This window comes from Ptychodera flava, chromosome 11 (assembly GCF_041260155.1).
Source record: "Ptychodera flava strain L36383 chromosome 11, AS_Pfla_20210202, whole genome shotgun sequence".
Lineage (NCBI taxonomy): Eukaryota > Metazoa > Hemichordata > Enteropneusta > Ptychoderidae > Ptychodera > Ptychodera flava.
In genome coordinates, this window is record NC_091938.1 from 30,756,014 (window position 1) to 30,773,381 (window position 17,368).

At 37.2% G+C, this 17,368-nt stretch overlaps 1 long non-coding RNA gene across 1 annotated transcript; it reads left to right on the plus strand.

Annotated features, from left to right (window-relative positions):
- The first annotated feature begins 379 nt into the window (after positions 1 to 379).
- On the plus strand, positions 380 to 15,873 carry LOC139144081 (uncharacterized). The gene is made up of 8 exons (XR_011554724.1): positions 380 to 504; positions 1,674 to 1,845; positions 5,246 to 5,459; positions 8,662 to 8,745; positions 12,177 to 12,251; positions 13,168 to 13,194; positions 13,689 to 13,785; positions 14,617 to 15,873. It is a non-coding gene; the product is annotated as an uncharacterized lncRNA (long non-coding RNA).
- The last annotated feature ends 1,495 nt before the right edge of the window (positions 15,874 to 17,368 follow it).

The window sequence follows — 17,368 nt, forward strand, 5'->3', positions numbered from 1 at the left end:
CAACCAAATTTAGGGTTGGAGGCCATGTATTGGTTGAATTTATGGAAACATTTTTTCCTTGCCTAAACTGAAATAACAACTCATATTTGTAAAATTTTGTGTTCATGTGGAGGAAAATTTATACCGTAAATCTAATTACTATGAATTGAATCATATCGATATGAACGAACATGCATGTTATATACTATGGCAGACAATGCTATGGTCCAATCTTGCTGAAGTAGCTTTCGATTCGTTACAGACTTAATATTACCGAGTTTAGAGTCTCGAATGTGTACTACGCAGGGCAAGAGTGCAGCTAATGGCCTGAGGGCATTTCTTTTTCGGTGCGGTGAATAACAAATGTTCACAACAACTGCCTGCATCCGGTTCTATTAAACGTCAGAGGAACACAAATCATTTGAGAGGTGACACTTTGAGTTGCAAGAATTGCGGGCAGGTTGCTGTACCAAGCGGGGCTTCAGTAAGCCAGAGAGTGGAGGATAGTGCTCAGTGTTGAATCAGGTGCGTAGAAACGTACACCGTGTCTTCCCGACAAAGCATCAAAAGAAGTAAATTTGGTCATTTTTGGTACTGTAATGTCTCGTTGGCGTCTCCTAAAATGAGTGGTACACAGACGATGAATGGATTTTTTGTGCCTAATTTCTGATCATTAATCCTTTCCCTACCAGACAGTATCACTTCCCCATCTGCCTAGAGTCAGTAAAAAGCGGCATGAAGACAAAACCACATGTATTTTCACACACTTAGCTTCGTCTGTTATAGCAGCTTTAGTACGAAAAAATCATGTTTACAGTATATATGTTTACAGGGGCCTTCAAATGTTTAACTTTTGTTAAAATGCACCTTATTCGACATGTTATGCTTCACTAGTCTTGACCTGAAGGCGACATGTGAACTTGGTAGGATAACTGACGAAGGGTATATCATATATGGAACGTGCAAAGTAATACTGATTCTCAAGCCTTGCTCTATCCACCAGCATCATCGTCGTCATCGTTGTCAGCGATAGTCCCCATTCCTCCCTCTACTCCCCCCCCTCAAAATCAACATCATCGTCATAACCAATTATAAACGCCATCATAATCTTTCAATTATGTTTCGTAACGCTTTGAATCACGATTTGAAAAACATGATATTTAGTCTGATCTCACTGTCAGAAAAGTTCTATTTTAAATCATGTTGAACTACCATTGTGAAATAATAATGATACATATTTCCTAAATACCATGACAAGGAAATGACTCAGGAAATGTCAGGCCTGATCCTGGCACTGAGCCAAACCGCCTTTTACCATTATTTGAAGAAATATCGCGAACGAGGTGGTGAACGCATCCATCGATAGCTGTGCGCAACTTTCACGACATTGTTTCTCGCCAAATTGCATTATCTACGCTGAAATGAATATGCTGCTGAATGTGTAATGAGGTATAAAATTTCGGCCATTCTAAGACCATTTCGATATGTTACAATGGAGGAAAGCGATAGTCAAAACGTCCCTGGTTGTACTGTGTGTTTCTCAAACTCACATAACGGCTGTAAACGAAGCGTTGAACGTCACGCATATAATCACATCGATGAGAAGGCGTTCGCGCCAAACTTCCTGGTCGCGCGCCAATTGAACAGCTGCCGGTTGGTATTTGTGTATAGAAGTTTTTTTGTTTGTTGCATAGCACCTGTAGGCCCTACAGCGTCTTTGAGAAGGGAGCCGTACATGCTCTGCACATTTGAACCGACGCTGACACGGATCTTGCACACATTGTTCTTGTGTAGAAGTGAGCCACAACAACGTATCAGTCATTCATTTTTACGGTGGAGAGGCACTTTGACCTGAGGACATATCAGGTAGGCAGACTTATAAAATAATATTAAATTGGATGCATTTATGACTTTTGGCAAAATATTTCAGTGGCCTGAGGAAACTGGGCCACTGTTTATGAGTAATCGATGTTATTTCCGAACTCCTAGTATTTTACATGCGATCGCACTTACATATGATTAAGTTGTTAATGTATGCTGCATCCTTGAAATGTTTTCAACGCCGTCAAAAAAGTTGCCCTATTCATATTGAAGACGATTCACAAAAAAATTGATGAAAATCTGAGAGAAAGTAAATTAAGTCGTTAAATATTGCGTCAGATGACAAAATATATATCAGAATTTGCAAATATTGGATAAATGTATGATATCATGAAAATATTCCTATTATATCATGTCATTCACATTATAACATATTCATATCATACCTCCGCTGTGATATATTACATAGAGTTACACGGCCAATGACACATTTTCACCTAGTCATGAATGATTCCATAGAAAACTCCACATGCCTAAGACGTAAGCTTCCAGTGTTGCTGATAGAAAACAATATCTTTGAGTCAAAAATAGAGAATGAAGGTAATCAGAAACACACACCCAGAAGAACAAAATTCATGTCTATCGGAGAAATGAATACGTGGTCTAGCAGCCATTTTCAAATTTGACTGAAATATGTACAAAAGTTTAAGATTTGAGATGATATCACAATTTGGACAAATCTGAGTGAGATAGTCGCAGGGCAGCGGTCCTCCACCACATCGAATCTATGCCTTCATCACATGACTTTTGGAGTTTAACTCGACCTAGTGGAAAATGATTAAAATTTGCGTGAGTGCCTTCAACAGCTCAGAATTCCATAGAACAAACCCAAAGCTTAATTCTTTAAAAAGTGTAGTCTTTGGTAATCAGATGAATGGTACGTCTTGCCGACAGTGTAGTGCCTTGGATACCCAACAAGCAACTTGAGGCGTTCCTCGAGCGTTGCATGCATTGTGACCACCTATCGTCTTGATTTTTGACTCTCCACAAATGTTTTGATTTAGAAGAGAAAGTCTGAGCCTTCAATATGTAAATGAGGCAAGCGTCATGCTTTTCTGATGAGAAACACACATCATTTAAAAGTATTACACTCGAATCACGTAAAGAGACGCATCAAAGATTTGCAATAAGGCCAAAGTAATTAAATTCTTTGTTTTGCGTCCTCTCTAAATGGGAAAAGGTACGCGTCTAAGCGGCTGAAAAACACACACAAGAAAATTAACACAATGTAATTTGATTGCAGCAAATAACAAATTGTAACAAAATTTCGTTCAGAAAAGCTAAGCGGTCATGTCCTAAAATTTCCTATTCAGATACACTGTGTGTGTTTTTCATGGAAACCTTAAAAACCTAGGCGGGTGGGGACGCAAAACAAAGAATTTAATTACTTTGGCCTAATTTGTAAAATCGGTATCAAGAGACACTGGTATAAGTCGATGACCAAGCGGCGACAAGCCAACAAAACATAGCGTATAGTCACGATCGTTGTCCATCGTCGTAAACCACGCGCCTCTTTACGGAAACAGCTAAGCGCTTGATTTTTGCGTAGGTAGCGGAGCGGAAATTATGCCCTGGCTATCGAGAATGTCGCCGTCTTGCCGATGAGATAAAGAAGTTTCTGAGTATATGCATGAGCGTAAAAATTGCCAACTTTTCGCACATCACACGAATCCTCTTGTCGTGGTAAACTAAAGTATAAACTATATTTTCATAATATGTGATAGAAAGTACATATAAAGTACATAAACAAATGGAAAAGAAAATGAAGTATCGCAGCAAGTATTTAACTTACTGACCACGACGTTGATTTATCAGCGGAGTGTCGTTGAATATTGGGCAATATATATGTTGCCCTAAGACAGGTAAATACCAAAACTTTATTTAGGAAAATTTATGTTGTAAATTTTAATATTCAAGCGAGAAGCTTAAAGTTCCATTAGCTGTATCTTCTTGCGATTTTTCCGTTAGTTTTGATTGAAATGATCACTGGCTCATGTTGAATAGCCTGTCAAATAACAGCGAATCGCATATTATTCGGAAACATTACGTGCCCTACAACTAAATAACATTGTGATTTTACAACGACAATTTCAATTTTTGTCCGGACAGAAATACAAACTCTGTTGACACGCGGATTCCAACGTAGGCATTTTTCTGCACCTGCGCGAGCCATTTACAGCAATTTCAAAATAAATATTCATTTACTTATGCCCGGCACTTACGCCGTAGTCCATTGTCTGAGCACGTTGCGTAGCCAGATGTCTGGCAATCCAAGACGCAATATTGTTTTGATCCAGCAATAAACGTGAACTTGTACATCTGGCGTGATCGCGGCGTCACCATATCTGCGTTCTCCCCAGCACGCTGAGCATGCCAGACGTCAACAAACGAGCTCGGAAGGGCAACACGTTTGAACAAAAATTAGCAGTTTTATGTGGCTATAACATCACTAATCATGTTTGTTTCTTCGTAAAACAACATTTTGCAACAAATATGAGCCTCCAACATGGAATGTTCCGAGGTAAAAAATGGTTAAAAGTTACAAATAATGGCCCTTTAAAGAAGAATGGCGACAGTGTTATGTGCAACAATATTCTAGAATAGATCAAATGGTTCCCCTGTAAATTTTTAATAATTTCTTCACACTGTGCAATATTAAAAGAAAAGTACATTTACAATAGAAACGATTTCACCGGAAATGACAATTCAAATTACATGCCATAAATAAAGTTGCACACAAAATGTGGTAAACAAAATGTTGGTAACATAGCAACGTGAATAAACAAACTTACTCTAACTCATCCAAACCATCGATTGTCAACCTTTGGCCAATGAGAGAATGTTTGTTACGGATATTGTGATTGGCTCCTTTTGTCGTATCATTCACATGGCAACATGTGACTGGTTTCTAACAAGAGATGGGTACGAGACCAGCGACATGCTCTGTGCACGTGATCATAGGGATGGCCCTGTTAACTTTATTATTGCTTCCAATAGGCCAAACCCGGAATTCGAATCGACCATCGACCACGGTACAAACAAAGCCATGTGCGCAAACGTGCGCGCACAGACGTACGTGTATTTCCATACGCGTTCAGTACACATGTGGGTTTGTTTGTACCGGCATCACGTGATTATTTGGGCGTACTGAGTATGTAGAACGGCGTACGCATCGCGTCCTTTTTATTCCGGAGTAGAACCCATTATGTGCTATAACTATTCAACAAAAGTTGCGATAGAAACGCCTACGCTTGGAGGAAAACGTCACATGTCATAAATCAAATTGCACACGAAACGCGATAAACAAAATGCAAGTAACGTAGCAACGTGAGTAAACAAACAAAAGTAACTCACATTGAATTGAATTCAATTTCTTTACTTTCAGACCAATAAGAGAATGTTCTCAGTGAAAATAGTAAATTGCGATTGACTCCCTTTGTCACATCGTCCAATCGTTCTTTGACACCAGGAGTCTATGCCTGATTGACACTGCAAACGATATTTACCAGACGGAGTCTGTCCGTCGGGCCCAGACGACGCTGGAGCCGCAAGGTGTGAATCATCCAGATCTTGTGTGGACCACTAGACTGCAACATGAAGTAAGTATTTCATTTTCTCTCTTTTTCGGGTGCATACCATTACAAGTATATCTTCCTGTTTTGATTAGTAAAACATTTTATCGACCATGTACACGCAGTCGATACAGAGCCTGCGCATTATCAGAGAATGGTTATTTCTTTATACCGTAAGGCATTCTTTTTTTGTATATTTTTAATATTCTATAATTTTTTTTCTTGTTAATAGTTGAAAAATATGATAATATTTTCGTAGTTATTAAAAATAATATATCGTAATTATGAAACATCGATACCACTAAAACCAGGTTATTATTTCATCCAGGTTGAGCTTACTTTCTGCCGAGAAGCATTCGATAAAAATGCTGTTTGTGTATGAATTTTTGTATATACAAGGAGTATTATTTTCAAATGTTACGAAAATAATATCATATTTTAGACTATTAATGTCTAGTTCGCGTGCGATATTTACAATATGTTGATCACAACGCCGTCTATTATTCAACTATAAATATTTCATTTCTATTTTGTTATTCTGTGAAGATTGTCGTCCATGACAGATCGCAAGCTCAAAACGCGTTTAGTTTTACTTATATGCCATTCGCTACAGTTGACGCTGTTCTGACGACATCTCCGATCATTTGGAAAGGTCAAACCCAGTAACCCAGAACTGCCTAGCTACGGTGAGCTAGCAACGCAGCTACGTGAATAAACAATTGCAAATATTAAGCCATCAAGAGCATTGATTGTTAACTTTTTGTCCAATCAGAGAATGTTTCCCTTGAAAATAGTTTATTTAGATTGACTCCTTTTGTCATATCAGCCAATCATTATTTGACATTCGAAGCTCCTGCGTGATTGACAGTTCAAACGGTATGTACTGGACGAAGCTTGTTCCTTGGGTCCAAACGTCATAGGAACCGTAAGGCGTAACATATACAAACCTTATATATACTAGACTGCAACATGGAGTTAGCTTCAACTTTTGGGTTTTTTTCCGTGAAGAGCCTTTCAAGTTTCTAAAACCACCTAGTTTTGATAAGTCTAACTTCCGCATAGTTTAAATCATTTCTATTGAACATGTAGTCGCTGTCGACTCAGAATATCCTCAGAAAAATACGATAGCATGGTAATTTCTCTCAGAGCGATGTGCTGTTTTCTCATGAATGGTCAATGCTAGATAAGTCACATCTTGTCAAACTAAATCATCCAGTATTCCTGACAGCAGTTCTGCATCACCGTTATTTTGCACAAGTGTAAGGAAATTAACTTGGATTTACCATTCCAAAGACTTGACTACCAAGGCCAATGTATTCCTATATACCAGGCCCCTTATGTAAATATTGATAAAATCTGGGGTGTGGTCATTGCATGAACACTGCTTAGAGTAAAAATTAAGTTTACAAGTACCAATAAACCATATATTTTCTGAATCAGCATGAAATTTTCCACTTTTTCATAAATAAAGTTTGTATTTCCAGGTCACATGACACGTCATGTGACCAGAGTTGGCAAAGAATATGAATATTTGAAGCATCAGGACGTGTTTGCTTCCGGATTTTGGCCATATTCGGACGTACGGGGGCGCAATCACATTCAGGTCAGATCGGAATACATCAATCTTAGTTGCGCTGCTTGCAGGCGCCGAAATTACGGGATTTTTAGCGACAAAAACGAAGCAAATACGCCCATTTAACTGTGCCGGATATTTCCGGCACTCAAGGTATATGGTAATTCAATATGGCGCCGGAAATATCCGGCGCCATAGGTAGTCAAGGGGTTAACAATCTATTGATACCCTTGCCTTACGTCTACTTGCGTAATCACCGTGAGAGTCAATCAGTTCCTAAATTTTATCCATATTGGGGAGTAACTAACACATCAAGAACAACCACAAAACACAATTTTCTTCATCCTTTATTGTAAATTGTCTGAAAGATTAACTTTCCCTGATTTGTCCGTCCTTGCATGTAATGATAGCTAGTTACTTAAAATGTTAGAACGCGGGACAGCTGTTTCTTATACGGTGGGCCATTATATTTCAGTGTTCAAGAAACGGATACAAATGGTGCTGTAGCAACTTAGGAATTTTGAATGCAGCTTGACAAGGAGGCTACTTGAAGTAGTTTCTTCGATGTTATCTTCATTGCTTTTGCCAATAAATGACTATAAAATATTCATTTTTTCGTCAGGGCAATTTTGCTCAAACTGTGGAGTTTCATCTGAGTGAGACGGGGAGCTTAGCGACCGAGCAGGCTATAACAGTCGAAGCCGTCGCGTGTATATGTCCGAAAAATCTTTATGTTACACCTCATATAAGGTACAATCCGATTACTGTTCTAATTCTGTACGACATCGTTTGGAATAATTCAAATCGCGACTAAATGGCAAATGTGTCTTTTGAGGACATTTCGTCAGTTTCTTTGAACACCGACTGAAGCAAGGAGCATGGTTGTATGATCTGTATTACAGCCACGTCGCTCCGCATTGCCACAAATGTCCACTGTCCATGATCAGGCGAGTTGTAGTCACAGTTCAACGGCTGCATGACTCGATTACCGATGAACAAAAAATATCCTTTACGGCGAGCGTTGGAATTTCATGTATTTATAAAAAACATAATAATGTGCCGATTTTTGTGCACAATATGCGGACAAGTCTCTTTAATAATGCTCTAGTTTCTATGAGGAGACTCTCTACAATTCAAAAACCAAAACTTCCTTCCCCGTCGATATTTTTCAACGCTTCCTAAATCAGTCTGCCAGGACTATTAAACTTGTTCACCTTCCATGTATTTTTTGTGTTAATGTTCTATTGGGATACCTATCATTAGCTCAAATGGCAAAGTACGGATGATCGTTGTTCCGTGTAAACTTGTGGATGTCTCACTATTAGTTTGTGTGTGTGTCATAAGAATCATTCTTCTATCGTGTTCCCTCTTCAAGAATTGGAATTGTCTAACCCTACCAACCTGATTTACACCAAAACCCTTTAACTTAGCAATTTTCCCTTCAATTGTTTCTTTTGATCACGACCGTGACAGTAAGATAAATATTTAAGCAAATAAACACCAAAACAACACAACACTTTTGTCAAACGTTTTCCGATCAGATGATAGAGTACCTATTGAATTGCTCTTCACTCACCTTAATCTCTGAGTTTTAGTAATCAGTCGTCCTACAGAAAATAACAGTAATTGGTGAATATATATCTTGTATCTCAACAGAATCTCCTTCATTTTCCTTGTGGTACTGACTGTGTCTGCTGTCATCAAAGGTAATACAACTGTCAACAAAATATGTCTATACTTGTTTAACTGCATACCAAGGGATATTTTAAAATTTTGTCAGGAACGCTGGTACGCTTCACATCAATTGGACATTTAATTAATTACCATTGTCAGCTAATTATTCTGTGCCTCAGAAATACGTTGAGTTTCAGCAGACTATACTACAGGTGGCACACACTGAAGTTGAATTGAATTAAACGAATATAAATCTAAATAAGGGATACGACTAATTTCAAATACACTTACTTCAGCTGTGAGAGATTAATTTTATTTTATGACATCAGAATCCATATATCTGCTCCACTTGACTTGTCTGTGTCATGTGCACGGCTGTAGTCATCAAAGCTGTGAAAAAAGGTGGGACGATCTGATATACGTCGCAGTAGTTTGCTGCCATTTTGGCGGACAAGACAGCACCGATTAAAACCGTTCACCGCATTACATTAGGATTTCGATGTTCAGTAGGTGAAAAGTTACTGAAATGAAATGTTGTTGATTTTGGTGTTACAGCATCAATAATGTAAACTTTTAAAGCACACAAATCGGTAAAATAGCGGATTTTCCCACCAGTCTCGTGACCACACAGTATCTGTTGGTAAAATGTTAAAAAGAATACAAAGTTGACGAGAGCAAATGTCATGTGGTCATTCTTATTCATTAGGATGTGATCAAACAAACATGAGTAAATCATTTGAGGGCTCTGATGTAAATTACAATATTTATCTATTGTAATCTGATTACCCTCTTGAAATAACGTATAATATAATAATAATATAAATATAATAATAATAATAATAATAATAATAATAATAATAATAATAATAATAATAATATATTATTATTATTATATATTATTATTATTATTATTATTATTATTATTATTATTATTATTATTATCTTCTAAAACTTGGATAGGCAGATCAGTTTCTTTAGAAGAGTTGTGAACAACCGGTTCATTTAAAGGGCACTCAAGCACAACCCATACAACTGAAAACCGAAAACGTGTCATGGAGGAACTATTCACCGCTATAATGTTTTGAACAGCTGCAAAATGAAAGCCCGATGTGAACTGAATATGCTCACGTGGTTAACAACAGGTTCATCAATAGTAGTACGCTTCACAGAACAATAAGATATCTGTCAGATCATTATTTGTAGCAGGTCTCATCAACTTTGGCAAAGTAATGTCGGAGTTAAATCACTAACTACAAACTTCATTTAATATGCAAATGAGCTGCAATTTCGGAGTCATATCGGCATTTATTACAAAGTCCATTAATATGCAAATGAACCCTTAATTAACTTGACACTGCTCAGTGCTTCACGCGACTATTAGATGCTTATCATATCAATATCCGTAGCAGGTTTCACTATATTTGGTGCCATAATTTGAGCGTTACGTCACTAATTACACAGTTCATTAAATGTGCAATGACCCTTAATTAACTTCACACTTCTAAATGCTTCACAACATAGTCAGATAGCTGTCTGATCAGTATCTGCAGCACATTTCATCAAAATTGGTGCAGTTTTTACTAATTAGATGACTAATCTTCATTAATATGCAAATGAGCTATTTATTAATTTGACACTGCATAATGCTTCTCAGTACTGTTAGATATCTATTAGATCAATATCTATAACAGGTATCATTAAATTTGGTTTAAGAATTTTGGAATTATATCACAAATGACAAAAGTTCATTAAATATGCAAATAAGCAGATAATTGACATGACACCCACAGTATCATTATAATGTTCTGAGATGGTCATCTGTGAAAAGTTATGAAGTTTTGTGCAGTATTTCATGATTTATGTCGACACAGTCATTACTGTCTCCATAGGAAACCATTATATGAAAAAATGATAGTTCATAACTTCATTAATATGCAAGCAAAACCAACCAAAGTCTAATAAGTTCTTGCAATTAGCATGCGCTACCTGTCTACCAGATCTGACTTGAATCCGTTCAACCGTTTTTGAGATATCGTGTAAACAGACAGACAGACAGACACACATACTGCACAAACACACACACATGCACACACACACACACACGGACAGGCAGACAGACATCCCTACGACATTAGCTAGCGTGTGTGAACACGTGTGCTAATAAAGGAATAAAATAAATTTGAAAAAATAAAAGATATCCTTATCCTGTTTTTGAAAGGCATGAAATAAGAACTATACATGTCATTAATCAACCTGTAATTACCTTCCAGGACAGACAACTCCAATAACTGTAACAGGTATGTGTAGTGTGTTTATTGATATGTATGAGGTATTGAGGATATTATTTAATTTAAAAAGCTCGGTTATTTACTATTTAAAAGAATAAGAAATTCGAAGAATTAGAAGTTTGATGTTTTACTGAAAAATGAAAAGAAATGTACCTCATATCACTGTAAAAAATGAGCGGAAAATGTTTTGAACAACAACAAAAGGAAACAAAAACAAAAAAGAAACACAGGAATAGATATTGTCATTAGTGAAAGGAATAATTGGAGAAATATTATGGCGGAGAGACATTTTAGAACAAGAAGAAACAGGAGATGACAAGAAAACAAGGCTTTCAAAGCAGTTATGATAGAGACGCAAATAACGGGCGAAATTCCTCACTAGTCCAGCAAGAAAGACCAGTAACAGGGAATGAAAACCCTAGATACGGACGTACAGACAGAGTGTCAAACAATGCGAAGAAAGCAGATCAGAGTAAGATTTTCTCTTGATTTCTTCGTTCTGTGATTTTCAGAATAAGTATTGAATGTGGAAAACTTGACTAAAACCAGTTCATAAAAGGTTTAAGCGAGAAGCTCATCGTGAATTCGTGTTCAAGGCTTTTATTTGTTGTTGTTCTTCTTTTTCCCCAGAAACTTCTGGACCTACAGCTTCAAAACGTAAGTCAACCGAAAAGGCATTTTACTTCCAGGCACAGTGCTTGGGTATGATGCCGTTATGATGACTTCGAGTGTCATGTAACAATCGACGTGACTGCGTCTTGCAATGTTACAAATTATGACTGTAGTCGCCGAATATTTCATCCGGCTAACGTATGTAAACTTTGAGAATTCAAACTGCTCATGCATATTTATGGTCCTGTAAGGGGAAACAAATTCAAACAAAATACAGTTAAACAGGATTTTACCTCGTGAGGTCAAAGTTAGCGAACACTGTAATAAACTAATGGCCAAAACTAACTGAATGTCAACATTCCTTTACAGCTAATGACGTAACACCAGGTATGAAGATTCATTTTCTAAATGGTGACTTTTTCTGATGTGTAAAATTTTAAAAACCGTTACGAATTATGACTGTAGTCGGCAAATATTTCATCTGGAGAGCGTGTGTACATTTTGGAAATTAAATTGTTCATGAATATTTATGGGGAAACAAAGTCAAGCAAATATGTATCAGTGAAACAGGATTTCACCTCGTAAGGTCAAAGTTAGCGAAGACAGTATTAAAACTAATGACCAAACTAACTGAATGTCAACATTCCTTTACAGCTGATGGCGGAATGCAAGGTATGAAGATTCATTTTCATTTTCTTAATCGTGAATTTTTTCTGCTTGTAAAATTGTAAAGAAAAATAAACATTTAATTGAAAGAAAAGTTAAATCAGCAAAACTTAGGAATGGATCATGAGATTATGGGATGGGGTGGTCAGAATGTTGACATGCAAATTTGTTTTCCTTTCCAAAATTAAATTTGACATTTCTTTATTGAATTGTACACCCCTCACTCTCGCACCATTTAATTAGCCGCCGATTGGAACTTTTTTTGGGAAAACAAGCAAGGCTATATTTTCTTCACAGCAGACTCTTTCTCTTTTACGTCCAATTCTTTCCCATATTACCTTCCTTTTTTACCCCCATGCATAACTGTTTGTCAACGTCTTTTTTTCAATGCCCGTGTTTGTATTCTTTCGCTGGTGAACTTCAAGTCTTTACTAAATAGTTCAGGGGTGCCCGTCGGATTTTCTCCTGATCAATTGAACTTGTGTCAATCAGTCAGAATCTAACGTCTTCCTTATCGTGATACAATTCGTTGTATTTTGAAAAGCTAAATATGTCAACTCTTGTACATACCACACATCAAATTAGTTCCCGAGTTGTCGGTCGTAGAAGGTACAAAATGATATTGTGCTGCTACGCACTTCCTATGAGCATTTGCTATTAATGTTACTAAATTTACAACAGTGCATGAACATATTCTACTAGTCTAGTCCATATTTCAGTGAGGTCCAGTCTTTAGGTCGGATAGATTTTTTTAGAAATGTTTTGCTCAGAATTAGCTTCAAGATGATCAAAAAGGACATTATCTTGTCAATACATGCAAAAATTGACGTCTGCATAGACCAGGGATTGAAATTGACTTACTGGTAATCGATGGTCATTTTAAAACTTTGCTAAACCGCATTCTTATATTTCTCTCTTGTAGACGACAGTACTGCAACTACTGAAGCAGGTAATATATCTGAGCGTTTGTCTATTTTTCCATCAAATTCGTACACCTGAAAAAGCTGACTAGACCGTATTTTGATGATATTACTTGCTGCAGTGCAATTCGATAAAAACTGATTAATTTTCGTGATTACTTTGCTGTCCTTGCTGATCCACACAGATTGTTCAATAAATATTTAACTTTATGATGTACTATAATGTATTATCGTTGTGGGTGAAAAAGGAATACAGTTTTACTGTCATGTTTTTATGATAAAATACGAGTAAGCAGGCAATGTTGACAGACATTTATTGCTTTTGTTGCTGTTCATTGTTATTACCTTGTTATAGTTAAAACTGCATGCAGCAGTAGTGATCAAAACTTGAACAACTTAACCAAGTTACTGAATCACCAGTTTTAGAGTTGGCAATTTAGCCGAGAGGTTTTGATTGCCAACTTCCTCGCCTTGGTGAACGAGTACTATAGTCTTTGAATCTCACATTGTCTGTCTTTTTCAGACAGTGGATCTGTGAGAGAGACAACCTGTATGTTCTTCTACACCCTACCGTGTTTTGCAATTGCTGTCATGGAGTTTGCAAACTATTAGGCCTTGGGGTAAGTGTCCTGTTTGCATGGTTTATTTAGGGAGACCAGTGTTATGGTTATTGTCCTGGTGCCACACTCGGCTGGGACAAAGTAAACTATTAATGTAGGATTTGTAGGAAAATGTTCATCGTATCTAAATCACTTTATCACTTGGCATATGATCACAGTAACAAGGGCAACGTCATTGGCAACTCTGATGTTACAAAGTATTTCACCAATGCAGCGAAATACCGTTCAGTGACTTCGACAGAAATATCGACGTCGGGAAGACTGAACCTATTTGACGAGAACATCAGCACTGCTGAAAATACAATGCAAACGGTTTCCTTCCAGTTTGACAAGAGACAGTCCCTTTCGCATATAAAATTAGAACGTTTGATTGTTTTGTGTCATTGTAAATCATCTTATTTACCTTGAGTGTACACCAAAATATTTCTAAAGCCCTGCCTATACCAATGTGATATACGTGGTTTATATTGTAGCGCATGTTCATGGTGTCAAATACTATCATGGATTCCTTACCACTTAGATTTCTTCATGCACAATTTCACAAATCTGAGACGGTAACGAGATGTTTAAGAATTATTATGTTTTGCTGACTGGTAACAATTAATCTCATGTGTTCAGTGACAAGTCGCCTTAGGTTGAGATATAGATAATAAAAAAGTCAATCCGTCAAGGGGGAAGACAGACGACGAATCGCGTTGTATAACCTTGCTTCTAATAATGTATACTCATTCCGACCTAGAATTTCCAATCATTACGGGTTATAATGTAGTGGCATTATTTTGACATTACAGTCAATGACATTTGACACGCGAATGATACATTTCATTGCAGTGATGTTCCAGACTGACAAATCACGCTGATGGAGACCTAGCAAGGAACAGCATCCAAAGAATTTGTCATGGATTGTTTTACTCGCATATCTTCACTATTAATAGATAACGCTACAGCAGTTCAATCTGAATAATGCAGTTTTGTCATGTAACGTCGTTGTTTCTCCCCAATATGTTAATAGGCTAGTGTTATGCCCACATAATATTTCGTTCATTTAAATGCCCTAGAATTTAAAACCAAAAAGCGAAAACAAACATCATTTGATGCTATCAATATCATTTAAAAATAGCATCAACCCTACGACTTTCTTAAGTGATCATACTTTTTTCAGTCGGTAAAGTAACTGCGCTCCATACGTCTCCAAAAGCCAATTATTCGGTCTTGAATCCAGTATTTGTCAAAATAGTTTTTAAAACAAAACAAAGGAAAATGCTAGCATGGTTATTCTATTAATTTCATCAGATTGAGTTGCTGTAGATATTTTCTTTGTACTTACTTAATTCAGCTTATAATAAGCAAGACTGAGAAAATGCTGAGTGATAGCAAAATAAATCAACGAAGAGCGCATTTCAAATATTATTGAATGTTTGAACGCAACCAGATATCTCTTCAACAGTCAGCTGAGCCTATGTACTTGCTGACGTACACCAACGTTATGTAAAAATCGATGGCTTTTCGGAATTTGTAATTTTTCTAGTGGTTCCTGACATGCATTCATGAACGTTGGCGCAAGTGATGACGGTACTATGGACGATAAACTAATGAATTATTCATTACCTGATGTAATGCATATTTGCATTGGTAAAATAAGACTCCGTACCTGATGTTTTGCACCAACTGACATAATTGTTAGTAGTTATCTCCCGGCTGGGACTTTCCCTCCTTCGTCATGCAGTCTCGCTTGACAGACGCTGAATATTGTGATTGTGTAGACTAATGCGCCTCAATATAGCTTCCACCAACTAACTTTGTATTTCAACAACGACAATCTGCATTGAACATATCAGGGCAACTGAAGTCACCCTTCCTTTATAGCTCAGTGAGGAAGGGGCGAGGTCTGGCAAGCGAGGTGATCGGACTGTTAGGTTTGGAGAGTTCCTACCAGGACTAGCTACATTCTAATTCCGTTTGTCATTTCACGTCAAAAAAATCATTAAATCTGAACTTGTTACATGTTTCAAATCACAGAAATTTTACTGTTCATCACTTCTGGTCAACGTTTGCATAACGAATTAAAGTATTACATAAAAATCACAAGATGTCTACAACATGTAAATTCTTCAAAGATGATGTGAGTGGACAAGAGGTCGTTTGCGGAGTGTCTATGGAGCGAATGTACAGATTGAACGTAAATTCGCGAAGTTTCATTTCTTAATTATCTCTCTTTCGTTTGTTTCAAAATTCAAAAAAGGAGGAAGGTATTTAAGGTAGTATGCGTCTCGAAAGTGAAAGGCTGCAACTTTTGATCAAACGTTCCTTGATGAAACTTTAAACTAGTCGCTTAGCAAATCAAGAATGAAAATCGGTTGTAGTGTGCAAAGTGTGGTACTAGAGAAACACATTACCTGACATTTTAAATTCAAAAAAAGCACCATCCCTGTGTTATGTCAATTTGAATAAATATAATTTACGATTTCCAAACAAATAAGACGGTGAAAGGTTTTCTTGCCTCAACGACTTCAAAAGAAGCCCCACGCAAGCATTAGACCACAAACCTTTTGCAAACATTTGAGAGTTCGGATCCCCAGGGCACATTTATGTCTTCCAGTGTGAAATCTCCCTGTAACCTATATCACTTTTAAACTTCCTCCCACATATAGGACTATTTGATATTGACATTCGCTTCTCACCCCTCTTACGGTGAATTGCCATTCATTCTTTCCACGAGAAATAACATCCATAGACGGAACCACCTGTGAAGAGTACATCGCAGCGTCCAGTGCCCTTGAATTTTGATCTCTCTTTAGCGAAGACGAGCAAAGACAGAAGTGAGGAAAATTGAAAACAAAGGAGAGGAAACACTCTCTCATCTTACCGTACCAGACTGACTCAGGGACTGCAACGCCGTGGCTGTTTGCCATACTTGTTTGCATTGTAAAGAGCCTGTACTGTGTAAAGTTCAGCAAACGTCGTTTATAGGATAGTGTATGGCTAGTTGTCCTTGACACTATCATGACATCACGCCCGAGAAAGTAAAGCATGCAAGTTGTAAACCATAGGTTTCAAATTTAGGTCACTCATAGACCAATTGGTCATCTACGAATACTCTCGGCTTTTAACCCTTTGACTGATTTTATTTCAGTAAGATGTCAAAGCAATGTCTTTTTTATTTACTATGACCAGAAAAAGAATTAACAGAAAATATCACGTTTATCTCTGTGACCAATTTATTTACTGACACTGTATGGTTGTAGATGAATGTTTCACACACCAGAAGTAAATACATGGGCACACAAAACACCGTTTACTTTCAAGATCGTTGAAGGTTTGTCTCTACGGGTAAATATTTCCTGACCAAAATTTCAGTGACCATCCACAATATTTGAACACTTTGTACTTACCACTATAGTCCATGAGCCAGACCCCCAAAATTGGTCGATTGGTACCATTTGGGTGGGCAAATTCCCCCATACATTTTCTGAAAGCCCGAAATCTGAACTTTCTGAAAATCTTTGGTGGACATGTCTCAGAAGTAGCTTTCTGTCTCAAAAGTTGTTGTCTTGGCAACCATACTTACAATCTTAAAAGTTAA